The following is an 11,977-nucleotide window of genomic DNA, read 5'->3' as shown; positions in this document are numbered from 1 at the left end:
GACCATCATACTAGTTGCCTTAATGAACGTTAGTTTGTCTCTGGGAGATTGATATTGGTTATCATATGGTTTCTCTTTATTTCTATGTCTATTAATCAGAAGCATGCTTTCATTATTTACCAACATTATACATATCACATTATAAAAAAGACTATTATTTTGCAAACTACCATAGATTTCCGGTAATTGTTTTGCATAGACCACACCACATTGGAGTCCCTGTAATTTTTTTTCAAGTGGACCGCAGTTACCCACCCTACCCCATCATTACATAAAAGTTAATAAACAAATGTCTACGGAAATACTTCTGTCCGAACAATGTGTAAAGGGGAGTTTGGTAGCTGATGTCTGCTGGAGAAAAAAATCAAGGTTGCTGTTTAGCTTATTTTTTGTCAAAGATAGGTCCAAAGTTGGGGTCGAACACCAAACCCCATCCTTACCGAAAGTGTAATAAAAATTGTCCTCACTAGGTGCAAAGGGAAGCTGGGTAGCTGGGGTCTACAGTAGAAAAATCCAGGGTGTTGTTCTGCTTAGTTTTTTTTTCTTCTAAAGTAGGTCTAAAGTTGAGGTCGTATACCCTACAAAAACCCTTACCAGACAGTTAATAAAAAAAATCTGCGGCAATACTTTTATCTGCTCTAGGTGAGAACGTAAGCTAGAGATCTAGGGCCTACTTGATCAAAATTACAAGTTAATTTATAGCACGGATCAATCTTTTTTCAGCTAATAAATAATTTCCTTGCCCACCATACTTTGAATACAAAAAATAAACCTTTTGTCCAGTCATATTTAAGCGAAATCCACTAGTTCAGAGGTAGAATGTTTTGTAAAAACAGTTTTGTGTGGCAAAAAAAAAGTTAAAGCACGAGTGCAACTTTCTTTTCTTTTAATGCAGAATTATTATTACTTTTCATGAACTATTTGACAGGATGCCGACAATAAGGAAAGCTAAATCACCCAATAGTGCAATTTTGCCATCATTAAAAAAAATCATAATTATTTACGATTCTATAAACACTCCAAGTGTTGACTATTTAAAATGTAAAGCGGGCAGTACGCTGTGGAATATATCGAAAGCGATTGATTTTGGCTTTATATAACTAATAATAACATAAGATGTATGTTTCATTATAATTCGTTATTCTGATTGGCTAACTGCACATCTCATTACATAACGAAAATCATTAATCATGATGACACGAGGTCCCACAATAAAGTGCAAAGGTGAATTTAATAAAAACTTGATAAAAATCGTGTTTTCGTGATCCTAGCTAAAACATGTAATTATAAATATTGAATGCTTCTTTTTGTAACTTCATATGGTTGTAAAAGCGTTGACCGTGCGTACATTATCAGAATGAAGCGCTTCCGCTTTTCATACAAAATGTATTTCGGTCATCGCTTTACACCTCAATGAAGTAACAACAAAAAAACATTCAATTCTTAAATAAACCAGAAATGAAATTTTAAAATCCATTGAAAAGTGTCTTTGACTGCTTAATTATATTTTAAAAACTGATGATATAGTGGTTATATATTAATAAAAACATTTTAAGTACTTTGAGTCTTATGCAATATTTGTTTTTATATATTTGAAAACTGACTGCTACCGACTGGTTGCTTGAGCCTGGTCTCACATACTCCGCATTTTCATTACAGCCGATTACATTGAGTGTGTAGACAAAGGTAATATCTTTGGATCGCTTGTTTGTTAGCTGAACTATGAAGTAACTAGGTAAGGTATACCACCCTCCTGTAGAAGGAGCCTAGTCCTACAGACAGATTGATTGATTATTTGTCGAACTAGTCTACTCTTAAAGGGGGGTAGTTTACCTAACCTAATAATACAAGCAAGCTAACCAAGGATAGGCTACCTTTGCCTACACACTCAGTGCAATCGGCTGTAATTGTTTTACATTACAGGTTGCAACACCTTGGTGAAATTAACACTACAATACAAATAAAGGATTCTCAAATGATCATGACTTTTGCTTGTAGTAAAATGATCAATCAATCAATCAATCAATCAATCAATCAATCAATCAATTGATCAATCAATAAAATTGAGAATGGAAATAAAAGATGTGTCAAAGAAACAAGTCAGCCTAACCAAAGAGCACAGCCGAAGGCCACCAATGAGTCTTCAACACAACAAGAAAATCCGGGCTTCAGCTGGTCTCTAAATAAAAACATATACTAGTAATGTGAAAATGGACGTCACACTTAACTTAGACAAAAAAAAACATAAAAAGCTAACAAAGATCAGAGTCTACTGTCTTGGGACAAGCGCAAAAATACGGCGGGGCTAAACATGCTTTGTTAGATCTTAACCCTCCCGCAATACAATTATATCTAGCAAATGTAGAATAAACAAACACACAACAATATGCACAGACAAACTCAGTTTAAAAGAAATCCGAGTCCGATGACAAAATAGTAAACAAAAGAAACTACACAAAACGAATATGATTCATAAATTAACAAAGAACTACTAGCAGTAACTGACATGCCAGCTCCAGACCCCAATCAAAAATATCGAAAGAATATATAGGTATAAGATGATGTGCATGGTATGAGTGCCAATGAGACAACTCTCCATCCAAGTCACAGTGTGTAGAAGGAAACTATTATAGGTTAAAGTACCCTCTTCAACAAGAATCCTTGGCTCACACCGAATAGCAAGTTATAAGGATCCTCCAAAATGACTAGTGTAAAACCATTCATAAACGGGAAAACCAAAGGTCTAAACTCTATATATAACTAGAGGCTCTGAAGAGCCTGTGTCGCTCACCTTGGTCTATGTGTTTTTGGTGATGGTGATGTGTTCGTAAATCTTACTCTACAAAACATTGTTGATGCTTACAATTATCTCTATCTATAATGAACTTAGCCTAGTAGTTTCAGTGGAAAATATTTTGTAAAAATGTACAAAATTATGAAAATTGTTTAAAATTGACTAAAAAGGGGAATTACTCCTTAAGGGGTCAATTAACCATTTTCGTCATGTCGACTTATTTGTAGGTCTTACTTTGCTGTACATTATTGATGTTTACAGTTTATCTCTATCTATAATAATATTCAAGAAAATAATCAAAAGCTGCAAAATTTTCTTAAAATACCAATTCAGGCGCAGCAACATAACAACAGGTTGTCTGATGCATCTGAAAATTTCAATGACCTAATAAACAATTTTACCCATGTCAGATTTGCTCTTAATGCTTTGATTTCTGAGATATAAGCCAAAATCTTCATTTTTCTCCTATGTTCTATTTTTATCCATGGCGACCATCTTGGTTAGTTGCTAGATATCCAAATGATGATGGTGGCTAAGTTTGGTTGAATTTGGCTCAGTAGTTTCAGAGGAGAAGATTTTTGTAAAAGTTACGACGACGGACGACGGACGCCAAGATATAAGAAAAGCTCACTTGACACTTCGGGCCAGGTGAGCTAAAAAAAACGAGAAGCGAGAACGACATCAACAAACGACAACTACTGTTTTTTGTGTGATTTTTTTATTACTAGACCAAATATTTCATGATTTTTTATTATCTAGGACTGTATTTTTGATTAACAATTGATAACCAAGTTTAATAAAATCATATGTGTGTATAGCAAACATAGTAACTTTGGCTTGAAAGACGTCTATTTAATTGTTTTCGACTCGCTCTGCTCGGTCGAAAAAATTGACAAGAATAAAATCCTAAGATTGAACGCGTTCGTTCAACAATCTTATTAAAATTAATATATATATATGAATTTTCTCAAACACATAAGTATTACGAAATTAGAGATATACATTTTGATTAGATTAGTTCGTCTAATTTACAAATGTAGTGTTATCTGTAGTAAATTTACTGACTTCTTTAATAAAGGATATGAATAAGAATGTGTCCATACCACATAAATGCCCCACTCGCACTATCATTTTCCATGTCTAGTGGATCGTGGAATTGAGGTTCAGAACTCTATATTTGGCATTGAAATTAAAAAGATCATATGATATAGAATATGTGTACTGAGTTTCAAAAAAAATATATCTGTACATTAACTTCACTTTCAAGTATAGAGATGTGATTTATTTTTTTGAGACAAGTGCTTGTGACAATCCAAAAGAACTTGCAGTCATTCGATGTTCAGTACTTCAGTACTTTGATTGTTTGAAAACGATGTATAAATACCCTGCCACATTCGGTATGTGTTTTTGTTAGACCTTTTTTTTCCCTTCTGTTTTGTATCGATCTCATACGTTAAGCCCTTTTCCGATGATTTGTATAGTTTGTTCTTATGCTGTGCTGTAACAAACTGTTTCAGGTTCAGGGGAGGATTGAGCGCTCACAAACATGTTAAACTCCGCCATATATTGCATGTGCCTGTTCCAACCCAGGAGCATGTAGTTCAGTGGTTGTCGTTTGTTGATGTCTTTATATTTGATTTTCGTAATTTATGTTTTAAAATAGGCCGTTATTTTTCTCAATTGAACTGTTTCATATTTTTCATTTCATAGACTATTGTAGCCGACAATACCGTATGTTTTTTTCTCATTGTTGAAGGTTATATGGTTGCTTGTATATAACTGCTTACATCCACTACATTTGAACTTTGTGGGATAGTTGACTCATTTGCAATAATACCATATCTCCTTATTAAAAAGTTGAGGGAGGGGGGTTGTATTTCTTTGGAAAGTTTCAATGTTTTTCTCCCAGGTAACCCAGTTTGAATAGAATATTTTGACAATTTGCTGTGCTCTTGGATTTAAATTAAGAGCCAACCAGAGCCCACGGCCTGTTGGTGGGTAGTTGATGACTATGGTAAGCTCTGGATGTCTTTTTGAGTATTACATATATGTACGGTGATTTGGTGATGTCTTCATGTCATGCATTGTCCCGTTACTTTATATAGACAGCTTATCAGTCAACCTGATCTATCAAAGTAGCTCTCCTAGCCTTTTGTATAGTCAGACGAGAAACAAGATATAAACTGGCTTAGCTTGGTATATACATGTATATTTAATATACTCATATAAATATAAAAAAGAAGATGTGGTATGATTGTCAATGAGACCAAGTGACCAAAATAACACAGAAATTAACAACTATAAGTCACCGTACGGCCTTCAACAATGAGCAAAGCCCATACCACATAAGAAGCTATAAAAGGGCCCGAAATAACAATGCAAAACAATTCAAACAAGAAAACTAACGGCCTAATTTATGTACAAAAATTGAATGAAAAACAAAAATGTAACACATAAACAAACGACAACCACTGAATAACGGGCTCTTGACTTAGGACAGGCACATACATTTAGAATGTGGCGGGGTTAAACAGTTTAGCGGAATCCAAAATTCAAGTCAAATTGATATTTTAAAACAATATAAAAATAAAAAAGTGTAAAAAAAATTATTTTAATAATTGTTGAAAACATTATTGTGTTTGTGAGTGGAAAACTGCTTGAAATTGTAGAACTATTCGAAAGTAGCTCTCTCGTTTTGTTCTGCAGCTACGTTAAAGGAACACCAATCAAGTAATCGATCTTTATGACTATGGATTCAATATTCAATGGTATAAAATATCATGTTCTGCTTGTCGTACACTCAATAATACTTAAGTTTGAATAGATCTACGAAGACTCAAGAACGGGCATGTGTGGTTTGGCAATTGTACATGCCCACGGCACAGATTCCAAATATTGCTCGGAAGATGTTTTGAGAAGTTATGATGCTACCGGACATGGAAAATTAAACTGTTACAGTATATTACAGAACACAAAGCTGGCTATCTTTGCTGTAAACACAAGTTAAAGCTGACAAGGGTTACATTAAAGCTAAAAATCCCAATTCCACGGCATCAAATAATTAAAAAAAAACATATGACCTAGGCCTTTAGCATTGGAGGGCTAAAACTAGCATTGAGCCGTATCCAGGTCCTAAATAGAAAATAAAGAGATGTGGAGTAAATGTACACGGGACAAAATCGCACACAATATATTGAATAAATACATATTATTAATGAACAGGGCTTTTATTCTTGTTCTTCATCTTGAAAGTAGCGGGAGGGTCTTCAACGAGGAACCGGACCATTGATACTCATTATACAAAAGTAACATAGGTTAGTGCATCGGACTACAAGAACAGAAGTTCCTGGTTCGATCCATGTTCCGAGGAGAACATTGCCAATCCACTATTAATAAATATGTTAAAACTAACAGTAGCCACACACTTCTTCTTCTACCATATAGTGACCGCCTTCAACAAATTGAAGATTATGTCACAGGAGGAAACTTACAACAAGACATAGATTGAAAAAATGTACAAGTTTTTAAAAAAATATGAAAAATTAAAAATATAAAATGTTTTGTATAATAAAGTAAGATGTTGTAATTAATATTGATGCTTTGAGATTGAAGATTTGAAAGAGTCTACTGAAGTGCAATTTACAATGTTATCTGGTAGTTTGTTCCAGTCGGTAATAGTTCTTGGAAAATATGATTCTTTTCTGTACTGTGTTTTGCAGGATGGAATTTGGAAGCTGTTCGAATTAGAATGTGTTGTTTGTCTTTTTTGAGGAATTAATTTATTATTTTTAGGAATTGCAACCTTTTCGTGTTCAATTTTGTAAAGCATTACCAATCTGGAGTCTTTTCTTCTGTCAGAGAGACTGCGCCATTCAAGATGTTGTAACATGTTACCAACGCTTGAGGTGTTTCTGTATTTGTTGGTAACAAAACGTGCAGCCCTCCTTTGAACTTTTTCAATGCTATCTATGTCTTGTTGTAAGTATGGATCCCAAAACAGAGCAAGCATACTCTAGTGATGGTCTTACTAGGGACTTATATGCTTGCTCTTTAATGGATGTTGAACTTATGTTCAGGTTCCTCCTTAGAAAGCCTAGTGTGCTATTAGCTTTCTTGCATATGTTGTTAATATGCACATCCCATTTAAGGTTGGAACTGATGGTGACCCCCAGATATTTTGCTGTTGTTACATGTTCTAATGAATGATTGTGTAATGTGTAGTTAAATGTGATTGGTTTTTAATTTCTGGTGACTGAAATTACATTACACTTATCTGGGTGGAATGCCATTTTCCAAGTAGTTTCCCACGATGCGAGTTTGTCTAGATCTTTTTGTAATGTTAATGCATCGGAGTTTGATTTTATTGCCAAATAAACTATTGTGTCGTCTGCAAATAAACGTACTGTAGATGTTAGACCAGTTGGAATGTCATTTATATAGTACAAGAAGAGACTTGGTCCAAGAACTGACCCCTGTGGAACCCCTGACTCAACTGCAACATACTCAGATTTTTCCCCCTCTAGAACTACTGCCTGTTTGCGATTGCTAAGAAACTTTTGTATCCAGTAATTTAATTCCCCTTGTATCCCGTAATGATGAAGCTTATTAGTTAAAAAAGAATGTGAAACCTTATCGAATGCTTTAGAAAAATCCATGACCAAAATATCTGTTTGTTTACCGTTTTCCATGTTTAGTGAGACGTCGTCTATAAATTCTAGTAGTTGTGTTTCGCAGGATCGACCTCTGCGAAATCCATGCTGAAGGGGATATAAAATGTTGTGATTATCTGCATGGTTCATGATGTGTTTAACTACAATGTGTTCTAAAAGTTTGCAACAAATACATGTAAGTGATATAGGACGGTAGTTTTCAGGGTTATATTTTTGGCCTTTTTTGTATACAGGAGAGACATGGGCAGTTTTCCAGTCATCTGGAACAACGCCTGTTTTAATTGACTTCTCAAAGATAATAGTAAGTATGGGTGCAATTTCATGTGAAAGTTCTTTTAAAAATCTTGGTTTAATTTCATCGGGTCCTGCTGCTTTGTTCGGATTTAAGTTATGTAAGAGTTTTTGTATACCTTCTGTTTTAATTATTAATTTTGATATGGGTGGAAAAGGAGTATTCTGTGGCATATTACACTGTTTGACAAATTCTGTATGAGAAATATTAGATGCTGGTGTGAATACAGACTGGAATTGTGCATTAAGTGCCCCAGCTTTTTGTAGTGGATCAGTTAGGAGTTTGCCATCTTGTTTGATTTCAGTAATTCCACTATAATCAGTTTTTTTATGTTTAATGTAGGTCCAAAATTTTTTCATAGTGCCAAAATTTGTTTCATCTTGTGGTGGTAATATGATGCTTTCAATGTATTCCCAGTATGATTTTCGTATACTTTTTTGCACCTGGTGTTTAACCTCTTTGTATTTTTTAGCAATTGATGTATTACCAGATTTTTTTGATTTTTTATAGAGTCTATCTCTTTTTCTAATGAGCCGTTTTGTTTCCATTGTGACCCATGGGTGACCGTCCTTTGTTTTTGCTGTTTTATGTGGGATGTGATCTTTCACTGCTTTTGTTATTGTTGTTTTAAAACAGTTCCACATTTCATTTACACAAAGATGTTGCTGATTTTCATAGAGATGTTTATATAAGGTGTTAATTTCTTGTTTAATTGTGCCCCAGTTTGCTTTTTTGTATAATGGAATTATTCTTGGCTTTTGTTTAAGTTTTGATGAAGCTTTTGCAAATTCTGCAAACACAATATCATGATCAGATAGGCCGGGGATAACTTCAACACGCTGTACTTGGTTTGGTAAGTTTGTAATTATCAGATCAAGAATATTGTCTTTACGTGTAGGGACATCAACAATTTGTGTGAGACATGTGTCCTCAAGTGAGTTGCCAAAGAAGTAATGAAGGTGTGGGTAAGAAGTGTTCGGTTTTAATGATTTGTTGTTCCAATCCCAACCTGGGAGATTAAAGTCTCCCCCTATGATAAGTGTAGAATTTTTTATTTGTGTGGCTTTTCTTATCATGAAGTCAAAATTTTTGAGACTAGTTTCATCAGATGTTTTTGGGTTATAGAAAGAGCTTAAGTACAATGTTTTTGAACCAACAATGTCTACTTTTGCCCAGACCATTTCTGTTTTGTCTGGGGGTGCAAGTTCATATACCTCAGATCTAATAAGTTCTTTTTTATAGCTATAAGAACACCACCCCCTTCTTTGTCTGTTTCTGTTTTCTTTCTGTCATTTCTGTACAATTTAAAATTGTCAGGGAATATTTCAACGTCTTTTATTTTAGGGTTTAGCCAAGTTTCTGTGCCAAATATTATGTCAGGCTTTGTGCTGTCAATGATGTTATTTACTAGGTGTTGCTTGTTTTTAATTGACTGAAAGTTAATATTGAGTACTCTCAAAGGCTTATTAAAGGATGACACCCGAGTTTTTTTACGTATGGGTGTAGATGCATGAAGAGGCTTGATGTTTTGATTCTGATAATCTGGACTTGATGGAGGATTTGAGTGATTGATGTCACCAATATAAAGACTTGAAAATGGATTTGGTGACTCAATACTATGTAAGTCAAAAAGTACCGTGCTGTAGTTAGGTTTGTCACAGATAATGCAGTGCCAGCTTATCATGCTGTCATTAAGATCTTCGTAACTTTTTGAGTGGATACCTAGGCAATTTATATGAAACCACTGATCACATGTCTCACATACAATGCCTTTGTGATCCCAGTTTACTGACTGATCACAAGTACCACACAAATATTTTGTGCTGTCATTACTAGGGCCAGGATTTGTCTGGATATAATTAGACTTCATGATCATGAGTAAAAGGAAATATAAGAGCATTTTAGATGGTTTTAATTTTGTCCATCTAGGATCTTGCTTTGCCATCTTGTATATGGTGTTCTTAATACTAAGATAAACATGCATGTTATGGAGGTATTTAAGATTAGATGTTATTTCAAACATGAATGATAAACTACAATGAAACTGATTATGTAGGTTCTGAATAACTACACAGGTGACTGTATTCATATGCGTCATAGCAGTGTTACTGTAAATGCCGTTGGTCAAAATTGAATACTCGTTAACTTTTGGTATTTTTTCATTTTCAACTACATTTGGATGTTTCTCTTCTATGAGTATAGTAGCTATGATAACAAAGTAATATAAAATTGTCAACATGTTCATGGTGTAATACAAGTGACTTACCGGTATGTGATGGACCTGGACCGGTGCTCAGGACTTGGGCTTTGTAGTGTTATGGGCCGATGAATAGTTATCTTCTGTCCCTATTGCTGACCTAGGGCTCGGATGATGGAATGATGAGCAATGTTAATGTGCAGCTATGATATTTCAGTGCAAGGTGTCAAAAATGATGATGGGTCAGTCTGTGGACTGTTTTTGTTTACACCGGAAGTCAATGAAAAACACAATTATAAACAACAAATCATGTGACAATTTCGGCGGTAAATTTTGAGGACACTTTGATATTTTACAAATAGTCAAAATGTATCTTTTTGTAAGACTGAGCTATGAAATCAATAGTTGAAATACTTCTAAATGTTCTGTTCAGTTCAAATTGTGAAAAAATTATCTATTAAACAACAAATTCGAGAATTTTTTCTCGTAGCTCAGAACAGCTGATCTAGACTTGACGCATGCGCCTCCTCCGTCTTGACTATGTAGATTACATTGTTTTTTATTCATCCTACATATGTCTTTTGATATTGCTTCTACATGTAAATACTAAAAGTCTTACACTGTATCTATATATTTTGCTCCGAGACCAGAACATAATAAAATAAATAAGACAAAACTTGCGCTTTAGATTAAATAAAGATCCGAAAATTTTGTAAATTTTTTTCCAGTTCTTCCGGGGTCCTTGAGCCTTTCCGTCGCCAAAATATAGTTTGCTTTATTTGTAATAGAGGCTAGTTAATACGCTTCTATATTATCATCTTATATCAACCTCTCCAAACTTAAAAGTTAAGATCACGCATCCTTAGTGTTTAGATTGATAAAGACTTTTGCATCAGTCGACATTTTCTTCTATTAAAATAATATTGATCTGACAACCGTGGTTCATGTATACTTTACCGACCAGGCTAGTTTTCTTGTTAGTTTTAAAAGTAGTTACCTCCCTTGTTAGTGTGATGTTGTCATCAATCTATTTATTTGTACCACCTTTATATAATATTATATTGTACAATTTAAATTTGTGATTCGTTTAATATTTAAATATAATAATTAATTCTTTATCAAAGATATAAACAAGGTAATTTGAAAGTCTTTGATTACTTCATCACCGTAGTTCAATTCAGAAGTGATGCGGTCTATTTTGTCTACATTACGTTGAATAAATACCGGAGTGTTTGCATTAGCAACATTTACTATCAATGACTGTACATCAAGAAAAGAAATCATTTAACATTATAAATCGAGAAATAATTAAAATTATATACAAAACTTTATGTTCACCCTTTTGGTATGTAACAAAAATCGACAACATTGTTTTATTTCATTGTCTGAAGCACCTTTAAATGAATGACAAATGACAACATTGTCATTTTTTGAATGACAAATAAAAACAGTGTGGGAAAGATAAATTGAACACACTTTCGATTTTCGTTTTTCGTTTTTTGTTTTTGTGAAATCAAAAATGAAAAATGAAAACACTTTCATATTTCGATTTTAGTTTGTGAGAAATCAAAAATGAAAAATGAAAATACTTTTGTTTTTCGTTTTACGTTTTGTGAAATCAAAAACGAAAAACGAAAACACTTTTGTTTTTCATTTTGGTTTTTAAGAAATCAAAAACGAAAAATGAAAACACTTTCGTTTTTCATTTTGGTTTTTAAGAAATAAAAAACAAAAAATGAAAACACTTTCGTTTATTGTTTTTTGTTTTTGATATTTCAAAACGAAAAACGAATGGACGCAGATATACACGGACCATCATGACGAAACACTGATGTTCCACACAGAAAATGAGACATATCATGACACAAAACTGATGTTCAATACAAAACATGAGACATTTCATGACACAACACTTATTTTCAATACAAAATAGGAGACATATCATGTCACAACACTGATGTTAACATGGAACATGAGACACAACAGGACACAACACTGATGTTCAACACGGAACATGAATCACA

The sequence above is a fragment of the Mytilus edulis genome, chromosome 12 (genome assembly GCF_963676685.1).
Source record: "Mytilus edulis chromosome 12, xbMytEdul2.2, whole genome shotgun sequence".
NCBI classification, from domain to species: Eukaryota; Metazoa; Mollusca; class Bivalvia; order Mytilida; family Mytilidae; genus Mytilus; species Mytilus edulis.
Note: the sequence above shows the minus strand (reverse complement) of the source record.